The sequence below is a fragment of the Schistocerca americana genome, chromosome 3, assembly GCF_021461395.2.
Source record: "Schistocerca americana isolate TAMUIC-IGC-003095 chromosome 3, iqSchAmer2.1, whole genome shotgun sequence".
Classification (NCBI taxonomy): Eukaryota; Metazoa; Arthropoda; class Insecta; order Orthoptera; family Acrididae; genus Schistocerca; species Schistocerca americana.
The window spans coordinates 145,233,835-145,251,261 of NC_060121.1; the positions used below are offsets into that span (position 1 = coordinate 145,233,835).

The 17,427-nt window shown below is 44.9% G+C and overlaps 1 long non-coding RNA gene across 1 annotated transcript in view; it reads left to right on the forward strand.

Moving 5' to 3' along the window:
* Positions 1 to 17,427, forward strand: part of LOC124606801 — a 647,945-nt gene that overhangs the window by 186,278 nt on the left and 444,240 nt on the right. The window contains exon 3 of the long non-coding RNA XR_006978729.1: positions 14,813 to 14,838. This is a non-coding gene — a long non-coding RNA (uncharacterized LOC124606801). The remainder of the gene's footprint in view (positions 1 to 14,812; positions 14,839 to 17,427) is intronic.

Consider the following 17,427-nt stretch of genomic DNA (forward strand, 5'->3'; position numbering starts at 1 on the left):
TGGTGCGCGATTCGCGGAAACGCGTGGCACGGTCGGGCGAGATTTGCGACGGTCGGTGGGATGGTCTCAGCCGCCGGGCTGCCACGTGGCCCGCAGCTTGGGGCATTGCTTGGTTTTTCGCGCATTTCATTTTAAACTAGTTAACTAGTTAAGCTGTACTATACACTTAACTTGCAATGGTTTTCATTATTTGCAAAATATCGCCCATAATTAATTAATTATTATAGATATGAAGATTTTGAGCAGCGCAATGTGTAGATGGCTATAGATTACGTCTAAAACTGTTAACTTACGGTGAAGAGCGATGCGGAAGTGCATTGTGGTCAGCAATATGCACCTTCTGAGGGATCGATCTTTATTTCCAGTCACGAGACGCAAAAGTTATAGCAGCCTCAAAATCGGCTAGTATCACGAATACTGAAAGATTAATAAGAATAGTAAATAACAACTTACAGGGATGAGCGAGCACTCATTAAAAACGTTTCGTCACAGCGGATCGAGTGCCGATTTATTTCGACAGAGAGTATTGTGTAGTAGTGCAAGTGTACAAGCATATATTTGTTGAACTGGAGGTGCTACGATTATTTGTGTGAGTACGAATTACGAGGTATACATCGCCGTAAGTGAACATGTGGCGATCTGTGATTTCGCGCCAAAACTGCTAGCACAAAGAGGACATTGGGAATTGTGGTTCTGTTCGAATTGATTGAGTGATTTTCGTTCATAGCAGCCTACACTACTGCTATTCGGGGCTCGGAGTCAGATTATTATTAAAGTAAAACTGTAAATTGTCTCACCAGTGCTAATTTCATTGTGTGAAAGAAAAGGACAACGCCAAGAAATAGTGATTGAACTGTCTCGTGAAAAACTGGTTTTGCTATAATAATCGCCTAATTTTGTTCCCTAGCACAAACTATACTCATGTATGAGTGAATAATTAATTCAAAAACTATAACAAATGCGCGGGTGTGGAACAGTGTACTAATTCACCAAGTATGGAAATCATCCCCTGAGATTTACGTGAGAACCAAAATTTGCAATAACATTTTAAGCAACATTTGTATACGCACATTCGTGTGAACACTCTGCAACCGCACTTCTTATTTACCGGCCCGTCGCAAGACGCACGGTGAGCCGACGCAGTGGCTTGAAGCAGGAAGTCCCTCGTGCCTAAATCCCGATTCGAGATCATACCTAGACTAAAGAGCCAAAGGAACTGATAACTGATATAGGCATGCGTATTCAAATATAGAGATACGTAAACAGGCAGTATACGGCGATGCCGTCGGCAACGCCAATATAAGACAGCAAGTGTCTGGCGCAATTGTTAGATCTGTTACTGCTACTGAAATGGCAGGTTATCAAGTTTTAATTGAGTTTCAACGTGGTGTTATAGTCGGCGCACGAGCGATGAGGCACAGTATCTCCGAGGTAGCGATGAAGTGTGTAATGGTATCTGAGCCTCACTGCCCCCTTTTTTTAACTAATTTGTCTCTGATTTTATTCTGAGAAGCTCAGTAATGTATGTAAATACCGTAAATGTAAATTTGATTCAAAAAGTACTTGAAGTGATGTGAAGCGCAGCTGCACAGCAACAAACTCTTTAGCACGCAATCCCTGCAACGATAGTAGTTGTGAATCTTTGAGTATGGACTCAATTGATTTATATAAAAAAATAGAACTGTTAATCTGTATCTTGTGGAAAGAGGACGTGCTGTTAGGCCGTCGCTCAGAACGTATTGTTACATTTAATGAAAATTGATATTTTAGTGATAAAACCGAGTAAAGTATGTGTAACAGTATCCAAACATTTATGTATACAAATTTTCTGAAAATGAAGAACAGAAATATCTTGTTTTTGGAAAAGGAGGTGAACTTCAATATAGTCGCCGTCTATCAATCGACAGAACTGTAAGTGTATAAAGTTCACTAAAATACAAGAAAAGAAATGCATTCTCTATAGTTTTCATTCAATTAGTAACAACCTCTCATAATTTCTTAATTACAGCAATTGGATTATGTTGTTGTACAATAGTACGGTGCTGAACTCCACTGACCAATTTTGATGTAGCAGGACGTGTACTTTGAAGGAAGTTTGTGTGCCAAGCACTCTCCTTTTCTCACGAAAAGCGGATTGCTGTTTGATCTTATTTACTTCAACAGTGGTCTCTTGCCGGCCGGAGTGGCCGTGCGGTTCTGGGCGCTACAGTCTGGAGCCGAGGGCCGCTACGGTCGCAGGTTCGAATCCTGCCTCGGGCATGGATGTGTGTGATGTCCTTAGGTTAGTTAGGTTTAATTAGTTCTAAGTTCTAGGCGACTGATGACCTCAGAAGTTAAGTCGCATAGTGCTCAGAGCCATTTGAACCATTTTTGAACAGTGGTCTCTTAAGTATGAAAAGCTACGAAAACTTGGGCTCAAAGCTATCCGCGATACGACCAAGTAACTTACACAGTCCTATTTTAAACCTTAAAGAACAATAACTTCCTCCAAATTGTAATACGTCACCAACTGGTGCAGAAGCTGATTATTGAAGGAGGCTGCAACCAAAAATCCAGGTATGAGTGACGACTTAAAGTAAAAATATCAATCAAAAATCAATCTCTTTCTCTCTCTCCAAACACATACATAAATATTCATATTATTAAGATAAAAGTCATTTTATAAGTGGGGATTTTCCCAACCGATCATTTCACGAGTATATCAGGAATCCGGTAAAATATCGGTGCAAGAATGGGACCGACGACGACTGAAGAGAATCGTTCACCCTGACAGAGTTACAGCCCTTCCGCAAATTGCTGCAGATTTCATTGCTGGCCCATCAACTAGTCTCGGCATGCGAACCATTCAAGCAAACGTCATCGATATGGGCTTTCGGAGCCAAAGGTCCACTCGTGCATCCTTGATGACTACACGACACAAAGCTACACGCCTAGCCCGGGCCCGTCATCACCGACATTGGACTGTTGATGACTGGGAACATGTTGCCTGGTCGGACGAGTCTCGTTTCAAGTAGTTTCCAGCGGATGGACGTGTACGGGTATGGAGACAACCTCATGAATCCATGGACCCTGCATGTCAGCAGGGGACTGTCCAAGCTGGTGGAGGCTCTGTAATGGTGTGGGGTGTGTGCAGTTGGAGTGATATTGGGCCCCTGATACGTCCAGATACTACTCTGACGGGTGACACATACGTAAGCATCCTGTGTGATCAGCTGCATCCATTCATCGCCGTTGTGCGTTCCGACGGACTTAGGCAATTCCGGCAGGATAATGCCACACCCCACACGTCCAGAATTGCCACAGAGTTGCTCCCCACCAAACTCCCCAGACGTTAACATTATTGAATATATCTGGGACGCCTTGCAACGTGCTGTTCAGAATAGATATCTACCCCCTCGCACTCTTACGGATTTATGGACAACCATGCAGCACTTCTGCGTGCTCGCGGGGGCCCTACGCAATATTAGGCAGGTGTACCAGTTTCTTTGGCTCCTCCGTGTATATGCATCGTAACAACAACCTCCAGAGGGTGGACAGCGACACTCACAGTGACAATGAAAAAGAACCGGAGGAGGAAGACGATATGTAACATTAAATAAGCGTAAGGTATTTGCGATCTAGCCAAGAAAGCACCAACTCTTGTACTCGGATGAACACCTTGGCGGTCGAAGAAACCATTCCGAGGCATTCAGCGCCAGTCACAATCGGTGATGGCACTAAGAAATATCTCCTGTACTCTGTCGTATTTTTATATTTTTCTTAAAACAAGGAAATTTTGTTTATATATCAACCTTAAATTATTGTTATTTTGAAAAAGGTATTACTCTTTGTAAAATGTTGAAGAGGAAAACAAATGAAAACTACAAAAAAGATGTAAAATGAGAAGTGTAAGATGTTACCTGATGTTTTAAAACAGGTAGTACAGGTCCATAATTTGGCAATAAATAAATGAATAAATCACACTGGACGTCAAAGCAACGGAGCGGCACCCCAGAATCATAATGTGTCTACAAAAGAGGGAAGGTCTACCTAGGTCAGCCCAGTTTTGAAAGGTGAAAGCGAGTTTACTAGGGACAGACCACCTTGCAAAATTTCCAAATACGATATCAGCAGGAAGAAACTAGCGGTGAATACAGTCGAGGAGTTGGTGGTGGGGGAAGGGGGTCATGCGCTCCCCCTCCTCAAAATAGCTTTACTGAAGACGTTTATATTTTCCAGGCAGGATAGGGAAAATAAAGTAGTGTGAAAACTCAAAAGTGCCGAAGCCGAGAAGGATGCTTCTCAGCTACCTGCTCGAGAATCAGCTCACGTGGATTAATCTTGCGGCCTGACCGACTGCTGCAAACATTCCAGCCCGGTACTGCCCGACCACGATATAATGACACTTGGCCTCCCGTGGCCGTTAAAGGAAAAACGCCGTGGCGTTGCAGTAAACAAGCACTGTGAAGTGAAGACGTAACGGCATCGCATTGCAGATGTTTTCAAGACTGTTCGATGAGATTTCGGGATTGCAGCCGGATCATGTTGACTTCTTGCCACGATATTTCGGCTGGCAATCGTCCAGCCATCTTCAGGTGAGTGTCCGTCACTGGAAACTGCAAGTTCCCGGAGTCAACTTTATAGCAAAAAATTTGCTCTAAAAGGCATGCTCATTGGCCTCCGTCACAGGAGCGTCCTCTATCGAAATGCGCGCCCTCTGGAGCTACTGTTCTATCTGTGGCGCACAGGCGCATGCGTAAGATGAAAATTACATGTCCGCGCTCTGTCGGAATGCGCGCCGCGTTGCTAAAAATAGACGTCAGATGTCGCCAGACGTGCCATTATCAATAAATTGTCTCCTCTTAGAGGAAATTACAGAGATCACCGCGTCCCAAGCCTTGTCCAGTTGAAAACCGCCAACACGATTTGTAAGATTTTGCGCTAGGCGTATCTCCACAGATTCTTTAATTACTGAATCGCAGAGAGTTTTCGCTGGGACCAAGATTTTCGTGGCAGAAAAATCCATAGCGTGTCCTGTGGTAATACAGTGCTCAGCTACGGCCGACTTACTGCGCTGCGAAAGGCGAGTGTGTCGTTCGTGACGCCGGGAACTTGAAGTCTGCGGTGACGGACACTCACCTGAAGATGGTTGGAAGAGTGCCAGCCGAAATATCGTAGTAAGAAGTCAACATGATCCGGCTGCAATCCCGAAATCTCATCGAAAATTCAGTACGCCAGGAAAACTTCAAGAATCACGATTGTGGCCGACTAATAGTCGTGAAGGCTCAAAGTACTTGAATAATGATAATTGAAAGCAACAGCTGTATTGTAATCCGACGTCGTTTATTCAAAACATGCTACCAGTTTAGGCGCCAAAAAGCGTCATCTTCAGGCCGCCAGCGTAATCTGCCATCAGCGTACAAACCACAGTGACAAAGACCAACTGATTCTTTAAATGGAAACGGTACAACTTATCAAGTACGTTACCCCAACATGTGCAACCAACAAAGTTAAATACAGCGGAGCTAAAATCAACAGGATTCCGTATCTTCCCTCAGATACTGAGTCTCTATAATGACCTCTTGTAACCTTCGCAGAATGCCAAGAGAACAAAGCAAAAACAAAACAAGGATTAATAAGTGATGGCAGCGTAAAATCCCGACTTAAAGATTTGTCAGCTTCGCGAGATACAGGGTGTCCGAAAAGTCTTTCCCTGATTGCATAAATTGATAACTCAGGCTAGAAGTATGGTACAAATATGAAACTGGTGTCTAGTTGTTTACAAAATAAGTTTTTTTCACACATCAGTAAACTTCCATTGTTGCCCAATGACAGTAGACGTCGATATGACTTTGCGGTCGAAATGCTATCATGTATTGAGGACGATGATGATTATCTCAGACGATTTGCCTTTTCCGACGAAGCGACCGTTTTTGTCAGTGGAGTAGTGAATCGCCATAATGTGCGCGTTTGGGGTTCACAACCCCCTGACGAGGTCATGGAGTGCACCAGAGGCAGTCCAAAGGTAATGTTTGGTGCGCGCTATTGCACGATCGAATTATCGGGCCCGGCGATATGATAGAGTATCACCCACAAAAAATCTGCGGTTGTTTGGGAACTTTAAGTCCATAAATGACTGCAAATGATCTTCGTGTATCCGAACATAAACATTTTCTGTCAATGATCAGTTAAGTTGGACCAGAGGACCCACTCCATTCCACGCGAACACAGCCCACAGCATTATGGAGCTACCACCAGCCTGCACAGTGCGTTGACAACTTGGGTTCATGGCTTCGTGGGGTCTCCGCCTTACTCGAACGCTACCATCGGATCTTACGAACTGAGAACGGGACTTATCTGACCAGGCCATTGTTTTCTAGTCGTCTAGGATCCAACTGATGCGGTCACGAGCCCAGGAGACGCGATCTCGCGTCAGTCGTCTACTAGTCAATTAACGCCAGATTTCGCCGCGCTGTCCAGACGAATACATTCGTCGTACACCCCACACTGACGTCCGCGGTTACTTCTCGCAGTGTTGCTTGTCTGTTAACACTGACATCTCTACGCAAACTCGGCTGCTGTAAGTCGTCTAGTGAAAGCTGTCGCTCACTTCATTGTCCGTGGTGACAGGCAGTGCCAAGAATTTGGTATTCTCGGCGCACTCTGGACACTGTGTATCTCGGAATGCTGAATCCCCAAACGGTTTCCGGAATGGATTGTCCCATACCTCTAGCCCCAAGTACCACTCCGCGTTCACAGTCTGTTAATTCCCGTCGTGCCTGGTCCCAGCACGGGGCTCACAACCCGAACCACACGCCACTGTTAAGCACTAACGAAGGACTGGGTCCCTTACTTCGATTGCACTTAATTCATTAAGGTCAATCCAACACATTTATTTCAAATAACATAAATGAAGTTACATTTGAATCTGTCTGACATTAAACAGGAATTTAAAAAAAGAATTTCATTATCAGCTGATTTAGTGTGTGAAGCGCGAGTTAAGCCAATAACCAGATAAACTAAACAGTTCTCCGCAATTCAAAAGAAAGAGAAAAACTAAATTGAATCAACACACCCCACTGACAAATATCCAAAAAACCTTACAATACTACTCAAAAGAATACACTGAAGTGGGAGCAGTCATTCACCCGACAGAACACTTCAAAATGAGTTCAGTAACACAGCTGCGTGCCCCAGAAAACTGCAAGACATTAAATACACTTCATTTGGCGAATAACAAATACTCATTAACATTACGCCTCTCCTGTTTGAACTGCAGTGTCCTAAAGAAGCAGGCGCTTATTCCGAAAGAACAATTTTTTTATATGTTTAAATTACAGCATTAAGGAATTCCAAAAGATGTCCAATCGAACCCCCCCCCCCCTTTCAGTTGAGGCACAAATCTTTCCCCTTTCTAGGCGGAGGCTGAACCAGAAACACAGAATACCACCAAAACACAGTTTTGCTGTGAAATCTTCCAGGGCTCCCGGAAGCAGTTACAGACAAGGGGTCGGCACCCACAAATAACGCAGGCAACGAGTCAGGCTGGGAGCACATCCTACGAGAACTTGTTCACACTATGCTCACCACAAACTGTAGACATTCCGGCCGAACATCCGCTTGCGGTGGCTGCCAGAAGGCCGAAGCAACCAACAGGCCCACGCCGTGTTTCTCACACAGGCACCTCAATTTGTACAAACATCTGGGCCAACACCAACTCCGGACTCCCCTCTCACTGCGAGGCTTGGCACAGTTTATATCAAATGCCTTCCAGGCAACCAGTAGCCGCCGCAGCGTAACAGACATCACACATGTGCTTACGCCCGAGCCACAACTCCGCCAGTCTCACCGGCCGCCCCAAACCGACTGCCTCTCGCCGTCCCGCGCGCCCCAGCCGAAAACGCAAAGATGCTCATGCCAGGGGACGCGCCAAAGATAACAAGCCGATCGCTGATGATTGACCAGCGATCTGGCTCAGTGCGGCTGTAATCGTGTCGGAAAACTTTTAACGTGAATCGTCTGAATAAATATGACATCTGCCGTTCTCATACGTTGCGTACGCGATGCTACAGCCATTGTATATGTGCGTATATCCCGCGACATTCGTCACCTGAGTGTATTGTTATGTTAAGGTATTTCTGATGATGACGGCGTGTCCATTCGAGAGGCGTAACTTTTTGCATTGTGAGTGGTTGTGCCCATATTCTTGCTTCCAGATTTTTAATTATACGGGCCGTCCACACATTCAGTCTTCAGAGCAGAACGCAGCCATTCTCATTGGTCGTTCCCATTGGCCGCTAAATACTAGAAATTATTGCCTCTTGCAAGGATTTTTAGCAAGTTTATTTCGAGCAAGTGCTAGAAAACAGCTGCCGTCCTGGGAATCACTAACCCGCCAACAATACTATTGAGTCAGGGTAGGGAAAGACTAACCCATCATCCCAATTGCACGATGGCTCTCGCGTCCCGAGCAATTACGAGGACGACTGGCGCGGTTGGGAATTACTTGTTAGCCTGTCAGCACGCAGGTGGCCTGTCTGCCTTGGCGCGCCTGGGCAGAATCCGGGGAAGCCCCGCCGGCGACGCCGAGTGGAGCAGCCACCGGGCGCGCGGCGTTGTTTCGATCCGCCAGCTCCGGGCACTCGCGCGCGCGCACACACACACACGCATACACACACACATTACTGGCGTTATTGCGGCTTAGTCCTCCGGCGCAGACGTCAGGCGCCGCGCGCTCTCCCTTTAAGTAATGAGCGCCGGAACGGCTGTGAAAGCCCCAGTGATTGATTGTTGCGCGCGGTGGCGGTGGAGGGCCGAGCCGAGCCGAGCCGCCGGCCCGGTATTAACCTGCCGCTGGAGCGAGGGGCCGAATATCGACTGCGCCTGCGGGGTGCTTTCCCTCGCTGCTCCTGTAGCGGAGGGCTCCCGCGGGAGCCCGACGTCGCACCAGCGCGCCACCTGCCGCATTATCCGGGGACAACGCGCGCGCACTTGGCCGCCCGCCGGCGAAATATCGCGCGGCCCGGCTCCTTGCTGTGCGGCCGGGGTCGATGCGGACCGAGGACTGTGGAGGCGTAGCGGCGGCGCCTCCGGCTACTCCCTGTCGCCGGCAGCGAGCAGCCGCTGCCCGGCGAAGGCGGGGTGTTTCATTAGCAAACCATTAGCACAGCCAGTCACAGTTTGGCACACGCAGTAACCGACTACACGGAGCATAACATCTAAGCAATTATACGGAGTGTAACATCATTCGCAATCGGATGAACAAGGATATGCGGAAATTAAAAGACCGGTATTGGGAGCGATATACGAAAGGTATGCAACGAGACTTTTATGAACCGCAAGAGAAAGTGTGGTGAATACTCCAGAGGCAAAAGAAGGATAGTAATGCACACATTCAGAAACGCAATGTAAGAAAGAATTGCTGAGGTCATTAGTCTCCTAGAACTTACAACTACTTAAACCTAACTAACCTAAGGACATCACACACATCCATGCCCGAGGCAGGATTCGAATCTGCGACCGTAGCGGTCGCGCAGTTCCCGACTGTAGCGCCTAGAACCGCTCGGCCACCCCGGCCGGCTTACGCAATGTAAGAAACATTATTTTAAATTACGGCATAAGAACGTAGCATAAGTGGAAATTGAAACTAGTCACTAAATCACAGAAAATGGCAGACAGATAGACTTCTCATTGGAGGAAATACGCACTGTAATAAAAAGAAATTACAATGAAATGAATAAATGAATACCCCTAGCTGCATACAGGCGCTGATGTAAGTCAACGGGGACAGTTGGAAATGTGTGTCCCGACCGGGACTCGAACACGGGATCTCCTGCTTACATGGCAGACGCTCAATTCACCTATTTTTTAAATCTCATTTGGTTCGTTTTCGTTCGTTATATGTGCTCGGGGCGGACGTCGCAAGACATCCGTTTCAGTTCGTCGTTGAACCATTAACTCAGTTTTTTTTGTTACAGAGGGTAGCTAACCCACTGACCGTACACGCTGAGCTACCGTGTCGGCATCCATCTGGCACGCCTCCCGTGAGGCCCACATTCCCAACTTATTATCCCGCACTATATTCATAGTGCCTCTGCCCATTACACTCATGTCCGAAAGAACAGATACCATCTTCATCTACATATATAGCTAAGGCTCACCGGCCATTTGACCACCTTCTTCTGTGCGGATGCACAAACAGTGCCTGAACTCTTACGGGAGGCCGTGCGGGATTAGCCGAGCGGTCTGAGGCGCTGCAGTCATGATATGTGCGGCTGGTCCCGGGGAGGTTCGAGTCCTCCCTCGGGCATGGGTGTGTGTGTTTGTCCTTAGGATAATTTAGGTTAAGCAATGTGTAAGCTTAGGGACTGATGATCTTAGCGGTTAAGTCCCATAAGATTTCACACACATTTGAACATTTGAATCTCACGGGAGTCAGTAAAAAGCCGCGAGTACGTAATGAGCGTGATGGGCAGGGGCACTATGAATATATTGCGGAACAATAAGTTGGGAATGTGGGTCTCACGGGAGGCGTGCCAGAGATAAGTCCGTCCAGTCGCACTATCCTCTGTGTCCTCGGTGGCTCAGGTGGATGGAGAGAGCGACTGCCATGTAAGCAGGGCATTCCGGGTTCGAGTCCCGGTCAGGACACACATTTTCAGCTATCCCCGTTGACTTATATCAACGCCTGTATCCAGCTAGGGGGATTGATTTCATTGTAATTTCATTCTAACGAGCTGCATGGTCGCCGATGGTATCTGTTCTTTCGGATATGCCCGAAAGATGGCATATACAGGATGTTCGGAAATTCCGGTTACAAACGTCTAGGAAACTGTTTTTGATTTTGCTCGGTAACAGTCATACAATATTTTTAAAAAGAACACACCGCCATTTGAGCGATGTATTGTTTATTTAAGTACAAGACGTGTTCCGGCCGTATATGCCATTTTCAAGTATTTGATTTTATGTGTTTAACATATATTGCAGGACACTTAAGATGTTGTCAAGCCCAAACTTGGCAATAAATTAAGAAAAATATTGGCTCCCCCCCCCCCCCCCCCCCCCCCCCAAGAAACTCCAGACGAAACAGATCAGTAAATAATCGGGGGATCACGTTGTATTTAGTAAAAACAGGCTTACGTTGGTGAATAAAAGATGAGCACATGTTCTTAAAACGTAATGATAGTGAAGTCAAAGAGTGCGAGTAATAGAAGAACTGAACACTTGGGGTGAGGTTATTGAGGCAGCAAGACGTTGGATCCGTTGTCAACTAGTAGTTTGGTACCATGTAGGAATACACGCCCTCCCGGTAAGGTCACGTAAGGCTGCCGCATTCGATGCGGATTCAGTTGAAAAATTCGGTTTTGTAGCCAGAGCAATGGGGAATGGTACTGTGGGTCGGCGTGAAGAGGTGACAATACTAGGAGCGAGCGAGCGAGCATGTTTGGACGTGCCCACGACGAACGCGTGAATGAACTTGTTCAATTCTTTGGCGTATCGAAACGGACTGTCCAGAGAACCTCCAAGGAACTGTGTGCAACTCGCGGCTCTGAAAAATGGCTCTGAGCACTATGGGACTTAACATCTGTGGTCATCAGTCCCCTAGAACTTAGAACTACTTAAACCTAACTAACCTAAGGACATCACACACATCCATGCCCGAGGCAGGATTCGAACCTGCGACCGTAGCAGTCGCGCGGTTCCGGACTGAGCGCCTAGTACCGCTAGACCACCGCGGCCGGCTCGCGGCTATGAATATGGCCTAAACACAATGGTCGTAGAACGATGCTAACAGACAGAGACCAGAGACGGCTGCCACACCTCGTCAGTGACGGTCGGTTTCAGTGTCAGTGAAAGTACAAGCGCGTCTCAACCAGTATCGTTGGGAACATTGCGTCCAATGGGCATTTGGATTCGGATACCTACCAAAAGGTCGTTGCTCACAGCGGTATGTAAATCTCCATGTCTGTAAAGAAAAGAACAGAGGTGGTAGCGATTATACGCATATTATGTGGTTCGACGAGTCGCAGTTTTTTTTTTTTTCCCTCCAAATTATGCAAGGCGTCAAGTGCACGACGGCGCGATGAAGCATTTTTGTCCTGTGCGCTTGTTTCTCCGTCTACGTGAGGCCCTGGGTAGTAGCTTGGGATACTTCCACCCGAGTGGGCGATAAATTGACAGTGAGATGAATTGTTATAAATTTGTGCGAAGACAACCGCACAACCGTAATGAATACCTCACCTGGCTGCTAACGCACATTACACCCAGAACGGAAACAGACGTGTCAGCGTTAACGATGCATGTAGACAATGTTGTACTGTCTCAAGGAATTCCCTGGCCTGTTGAAATCGGTCATCAAAAATATACGTTCGCCAACCGGAGAGGCAAATCGCTTGTTCGATTTTGTCAGTGCCGCATTTACCTAGTTAGGACAGCTGTAACCAGTCGAATTACCTGACTGCTACATGCTGTCGATACGTCGTCCGATTCTGACTTCCAAACACCTCGCGTTGCTTTATAATAGTAACACAAGAACTGACTTCACTCGCATCCTTGCTGTACCCGTATGTAAAACGAAAACATTCTAAATCTTCGTATCCACTGCTTCTTCCTGCCTATTGAACAAGCTACCCCGTGGTCTATGCAAAAACCGGCTCCAGTTTGCATTTGAGCAAGAGCTAAGTAACTTCCTTTTGTCGCTGCAGTAATTTTTCTTTCAACAATTAACATAATGGCCATTCCCTCTTGTTCAACAGTGAAGCAAATGCCCTTTTACTCCTTCTTTTCCCAGCCATTTTTTCCCTCCTTAAGTCATTAATCCTATCTTGCTTTTTCTCGTCTCTCCTTTAGTCGCATTCGTCCTCGTTCTCATCTTCTGTTATTTATATTTCTGTCTCTTCTCATTTTGATTGCTGCCAAGGTAAAAATATCTACCGACTTGTCTAAGTTATTTATATCACCTTCCTCTTCGCAAAACAAGCAGAACGATATTTATTTTTGTTGTAGCTTTTACTGTTATGAGTCCTTTTAGATTCCATGCTACGAGCATTGTAACATAGTTAGATTAAGCAACATTCGTCATCTATCAAACGATCGATCGATCGTATCTTGTGGCAGCGACTCTGTTTCATGATTGGTCTATTAATAAAACAAGTTGAAAGAGAAGGCCTTTCGGATATTGCAAGAAAAATAAATCAATGAATTTAATAAAAATGACACACACACACACGGGCTTCTTTTTCTCTATGCTTTTACTGTTCTTTAATGTATACTCGCAAAAGTGACTGTTTTGCATTCCATTGCGTGGGTGTCGAAGGACTGATCAACACTGTACATTGCGAGCTGTTTCAGTCAAATTGGTGGCCGGTGCACGTGACAGCAATCGGCAACAATTTACCGCGAGCTTACCAAGTTGAGAGATTTTCGAGCTTAATCGTCATTCGTTAACGAAATAAAAGCGAAATCTGCTTGTATATCTCGTCGGATAAATAGGATAAGCAAAATTATTTCTCTACTAATAACCATTTGTGTGTGTGTGTGTGTGTGTGTGTGTGTGTGTGTGTGTGTGTGTGTGTGTGACTGGCGGTTAACGGCTCGAACAAACCGTCAGTCACATTCGGTGATGGTACTAACAAACCTCTCCTGTATCCTATCTTCTTTTTATATTCTTCTTAAAAAAAACAAAATTTTATTTATGTTTCAACCTTAAATTATAGTTATTGTGAAAAGTATCACTCTTTGTAAATGTTGTAGATAAAACAAAAGAAAAGAAAACTGTAAAAAATGAAGAACAAAAATTGTAAGATGTACGACCTGTTTTAAACATCAGGTGACTGGTCTATAATTTGGCAATAAATAAATAAAAAATAAATAAATATCTCGTCGAAGCTGCATTTAGAGAAGAGAAATTTGTGCCCTTCTGAAAGACATAAGACACAGAGATGGTAAAGGAGATACAACGGCATGCGTACATGCATTGACTGGTAATCCGATAGTGATTATAACATTTGCCTTTCCCCAAAAGGAGTGTAGGTAAGCTTCCGGTCCCTGTTGATGTGAACGAGCTAGATGGCAGACTGTTTTGAGGCACAGCATTCGTGTTCGTGAAGAGCGGGCTCAAGCCCCGAACCGATCGCAAAATTGACATCACTACTCTGGTCTTGATGACTACATTGAATATTATGTTCGGTTCGCATATACACAGGACGAAATCATAGCTATAGTTAACCCAGGCTGACACGAGAGTGTGACTTATTTATCAGAATACTGACAACTTATTAATACTGCCAAGAACAGAAAACGATGTTCCGCAGTGCGTGAAATGAAAGTGCTCGTAAGACTGTGTCTCCCAACACATTCGCCTTTACGATGTTCGTGTGGAAAGTGTGGGTCGCTATTACTGCTATCTTCTGGCGCACTCTAATGCAGCCGCTTGCACTTAATTTTTTTTTTTTTAAATCAGCTAGAATCGCTGCGTTGACGTTACTTTGATGTGTCGTGCTATGTAAATTTCTACTCCTAAACGCCAGATAAACTAGAGTGCGTTTCTGCTCTATCTAAAAACTCTGAAGATGAAACTCACTTTAATTATACACCTAGATGCAGTAGTTTTACTCTTTTATCTCCTGAATTTGTGAGACACTTCGTGTCCTAGTTTATAAAGTTGTATTGCTCCAGGAATTGTTTTTCGCTTTAGCGTTTAAGTCGTTCCAGAAAAACATAGTGCCGCTGTACGATTTCACGTTCAGTTTATGGATTCTGTTTGTGTGTCAGTTGGTACGCAGTTCAATAAGTCCTCAACTTTTTCTAACCACTTTCGTTTGTTTTGTTTCAGATAACCGGTGGCAAAAGTACTCCAAGGTAAGGCGCTGTTCCATTTCATCGGTAAAGTAGAGCAGCAAGCGCTACTTTTATTGTCTACTTATTACTTTTGGATTACTGTGCGTCTGTCGTATTTTACTATTAGAGAGTCACTTTCTCCTAAATGTGGAAGTCGAGTGCCATGGAAGCGCGTTGATCATTGCGCCAGTGTAACTTGAGGCATTCGGAAGAACAGACGAAGGCGTTCTCACTCCAAAAATCTTCCCGTGGATAACTGTTAAATTGTCATGTTTCCCCAAGAAATAAGAGACGAGCGAGAACTGTTAATCTGGATACTGTAGGATCATTGTCTGACCATCCAGATCCACCAGCAGTCACTGTACTAAGAAGTCGCATTGGCAGACTTTATGTGGGATGACTCCATCAGTACCAGACAAAAGCGGAACAGAAAATTTGTTAAGGGGTCCCAGAGGGAAGCCACCACACAACTCTGCGGGAGATGTGGCTATCATCCGCGCGTAGGCCTATTGGGGTTCTTGTCTTCAGTTCAGTGCACTTTATTTTAGTATCTCTCGCTATGATTGTGCCGTCTTTAGAATGAGAATTTTCTTTCGGAAACATAAGGCGCTAGCAAGGAAGAAAAGTAAGACTGATACTGGGGTCAAGCGACACTACATCTACTGCCTCTCCTGGACAAGAATGAGGCCTAATTAATCATCCCAACATGTTCCTAAAGTTATTTGAATTAGTGTCGCCGGAAGGAACTGGTACAATGTCTTAACCATACATGGAAGCCGCACATGATCGACGTCCATAATGTCCCTTTATTATTGGAGACTAGAGCATATCAAGAATCATAAAAGAAGGTTGTATACCTGGAAGACTCCTGGAGATACTAAAAGGTATCAGATAGATTATATAATGATAAGACAGAGATTTAGGAACCAGGTTTTAAATTGTAAGACATTTCCAGGGGCAGATGTGGATTCTGACCACAATCTATTGGCTATGAACTGCAGATTGAAACTGAAGAAACTGCAAAAAGGTGGGAATTTAAGGAGATGGGACCTGGATAAACTGAAAGAACCAGAGGTTGTAGAGAGTTTCAGGGAGAGCATAAGGGAACAATTGACAGGAAAGGGGGAAAGAAATACAGTAGAAGAAGAATGTGTAGCTCTGAGGGATGAAGTAGTGAAGGCAGCAGAGGATCAAGTAGGTAAAAAGACGAGGGCTAATAGAAATCCTTGGGTAACAGAAGAAATATTGAATTTAATTGATGAAAGGAGAAAATATAAAAATGCAGTAAATGAAGCAGGCAAAAAGGAATACAAACGTCTCAAAAATGAGATCGACAGGAAGTGCAAAATGGCTAAGCAGGGATGGCTAGAGGACAAATGTAAGGGTGTAGAGGCTTGTCTCACTAGGGGTAAGATAGATACTGCCTACAGGAAAATTAAAGAGACCTTTGGAGAGAAGAGAACCACTTGTATGAATATCAAGAGCTCAGATGGCAACCCAGTTCTAAGCAAAGAAGGGAAGGCAGAAAGGTGGAAGGAGTATATAGAGGGTTTATACAAGGGCGATGTACTTGAGGACAATATTATGGAAATGGAAGAGGATGTAGATGAAGATGAAATGGGAGATAAGATACTGCGTGAAGAGTTTGACAGAGCACTGAAAGACCTAAGTCGAAACAAGGTCCCGGGAGTAGACAACATTCCATTAGAACTACTGATGGCCTTGGGAGAGCCAGGCCTAACAAAACTCTACCATCTGGTGAGTAAGATGTATGAGACAGGCGAAATACCCACAGACTTCAAGAAGAATATAATAATTCCAATCCCAAAGAAAGCAGGTGTTGACAGATGTGAAAATTACCGAACTATCAGTTTAATAAGTCACAGCTGCAAAATACTAACGCGAATTCTTTACAGACGAATGGAAAAACTGGTAGAAGCGGACCTCGGGGAAGATCAGTTTGGATTCCGTAGAAATGTTGGAACACGTGAGGCAATACTAACCTTACGACTTACCTTGGAAGAAGGATTAAGAAAAGGCAAACCTACGTTTCTAGCATTTGTAGACTTAGAGAAAGCTTTTGACAACGTTAACTGGAATACTCTCTTTCAAATTCTGAAGGTGGCAGGGGTAAAATACAAGGAGCGAAAGGCTATTTACAATTTGTACAGAAACCAGATGGCAGTTATAAGAGTCGAGGGGCATGAAAGGGAAGCAGTGGTTGGGAAAGGAGTGAGACAGGGTTGTAGCCTCTCCCAGATATTATTCGATCTGTATATTGAGCAAGCAGTAAAGGAAAGAAAAGAAAAATTCGGAGTAGGTATTAAAATTCATGGAGAAGTAGTAAAAACTTTGAGGTTCGCCGATGACATTGTAATTCTGTCAGAGACAGCAAAGGACTTGGAAGAGCAGTTGAACGGAATGGACAGTGTCTTGAAAGGAGGATATAAGATGAACATCAACAAAAGCAAAACGAGGATAATGGAATGTAGTCAAATTAAATCGGGTGATGCTGAGGGGATTAGATTAGGAAATGAGACACTTAAGGGAGTAAAGGAGTTTTGCTATTTAGGGAGTAAAATAACTGATGATGGTCGAAGTAGAGAGGAT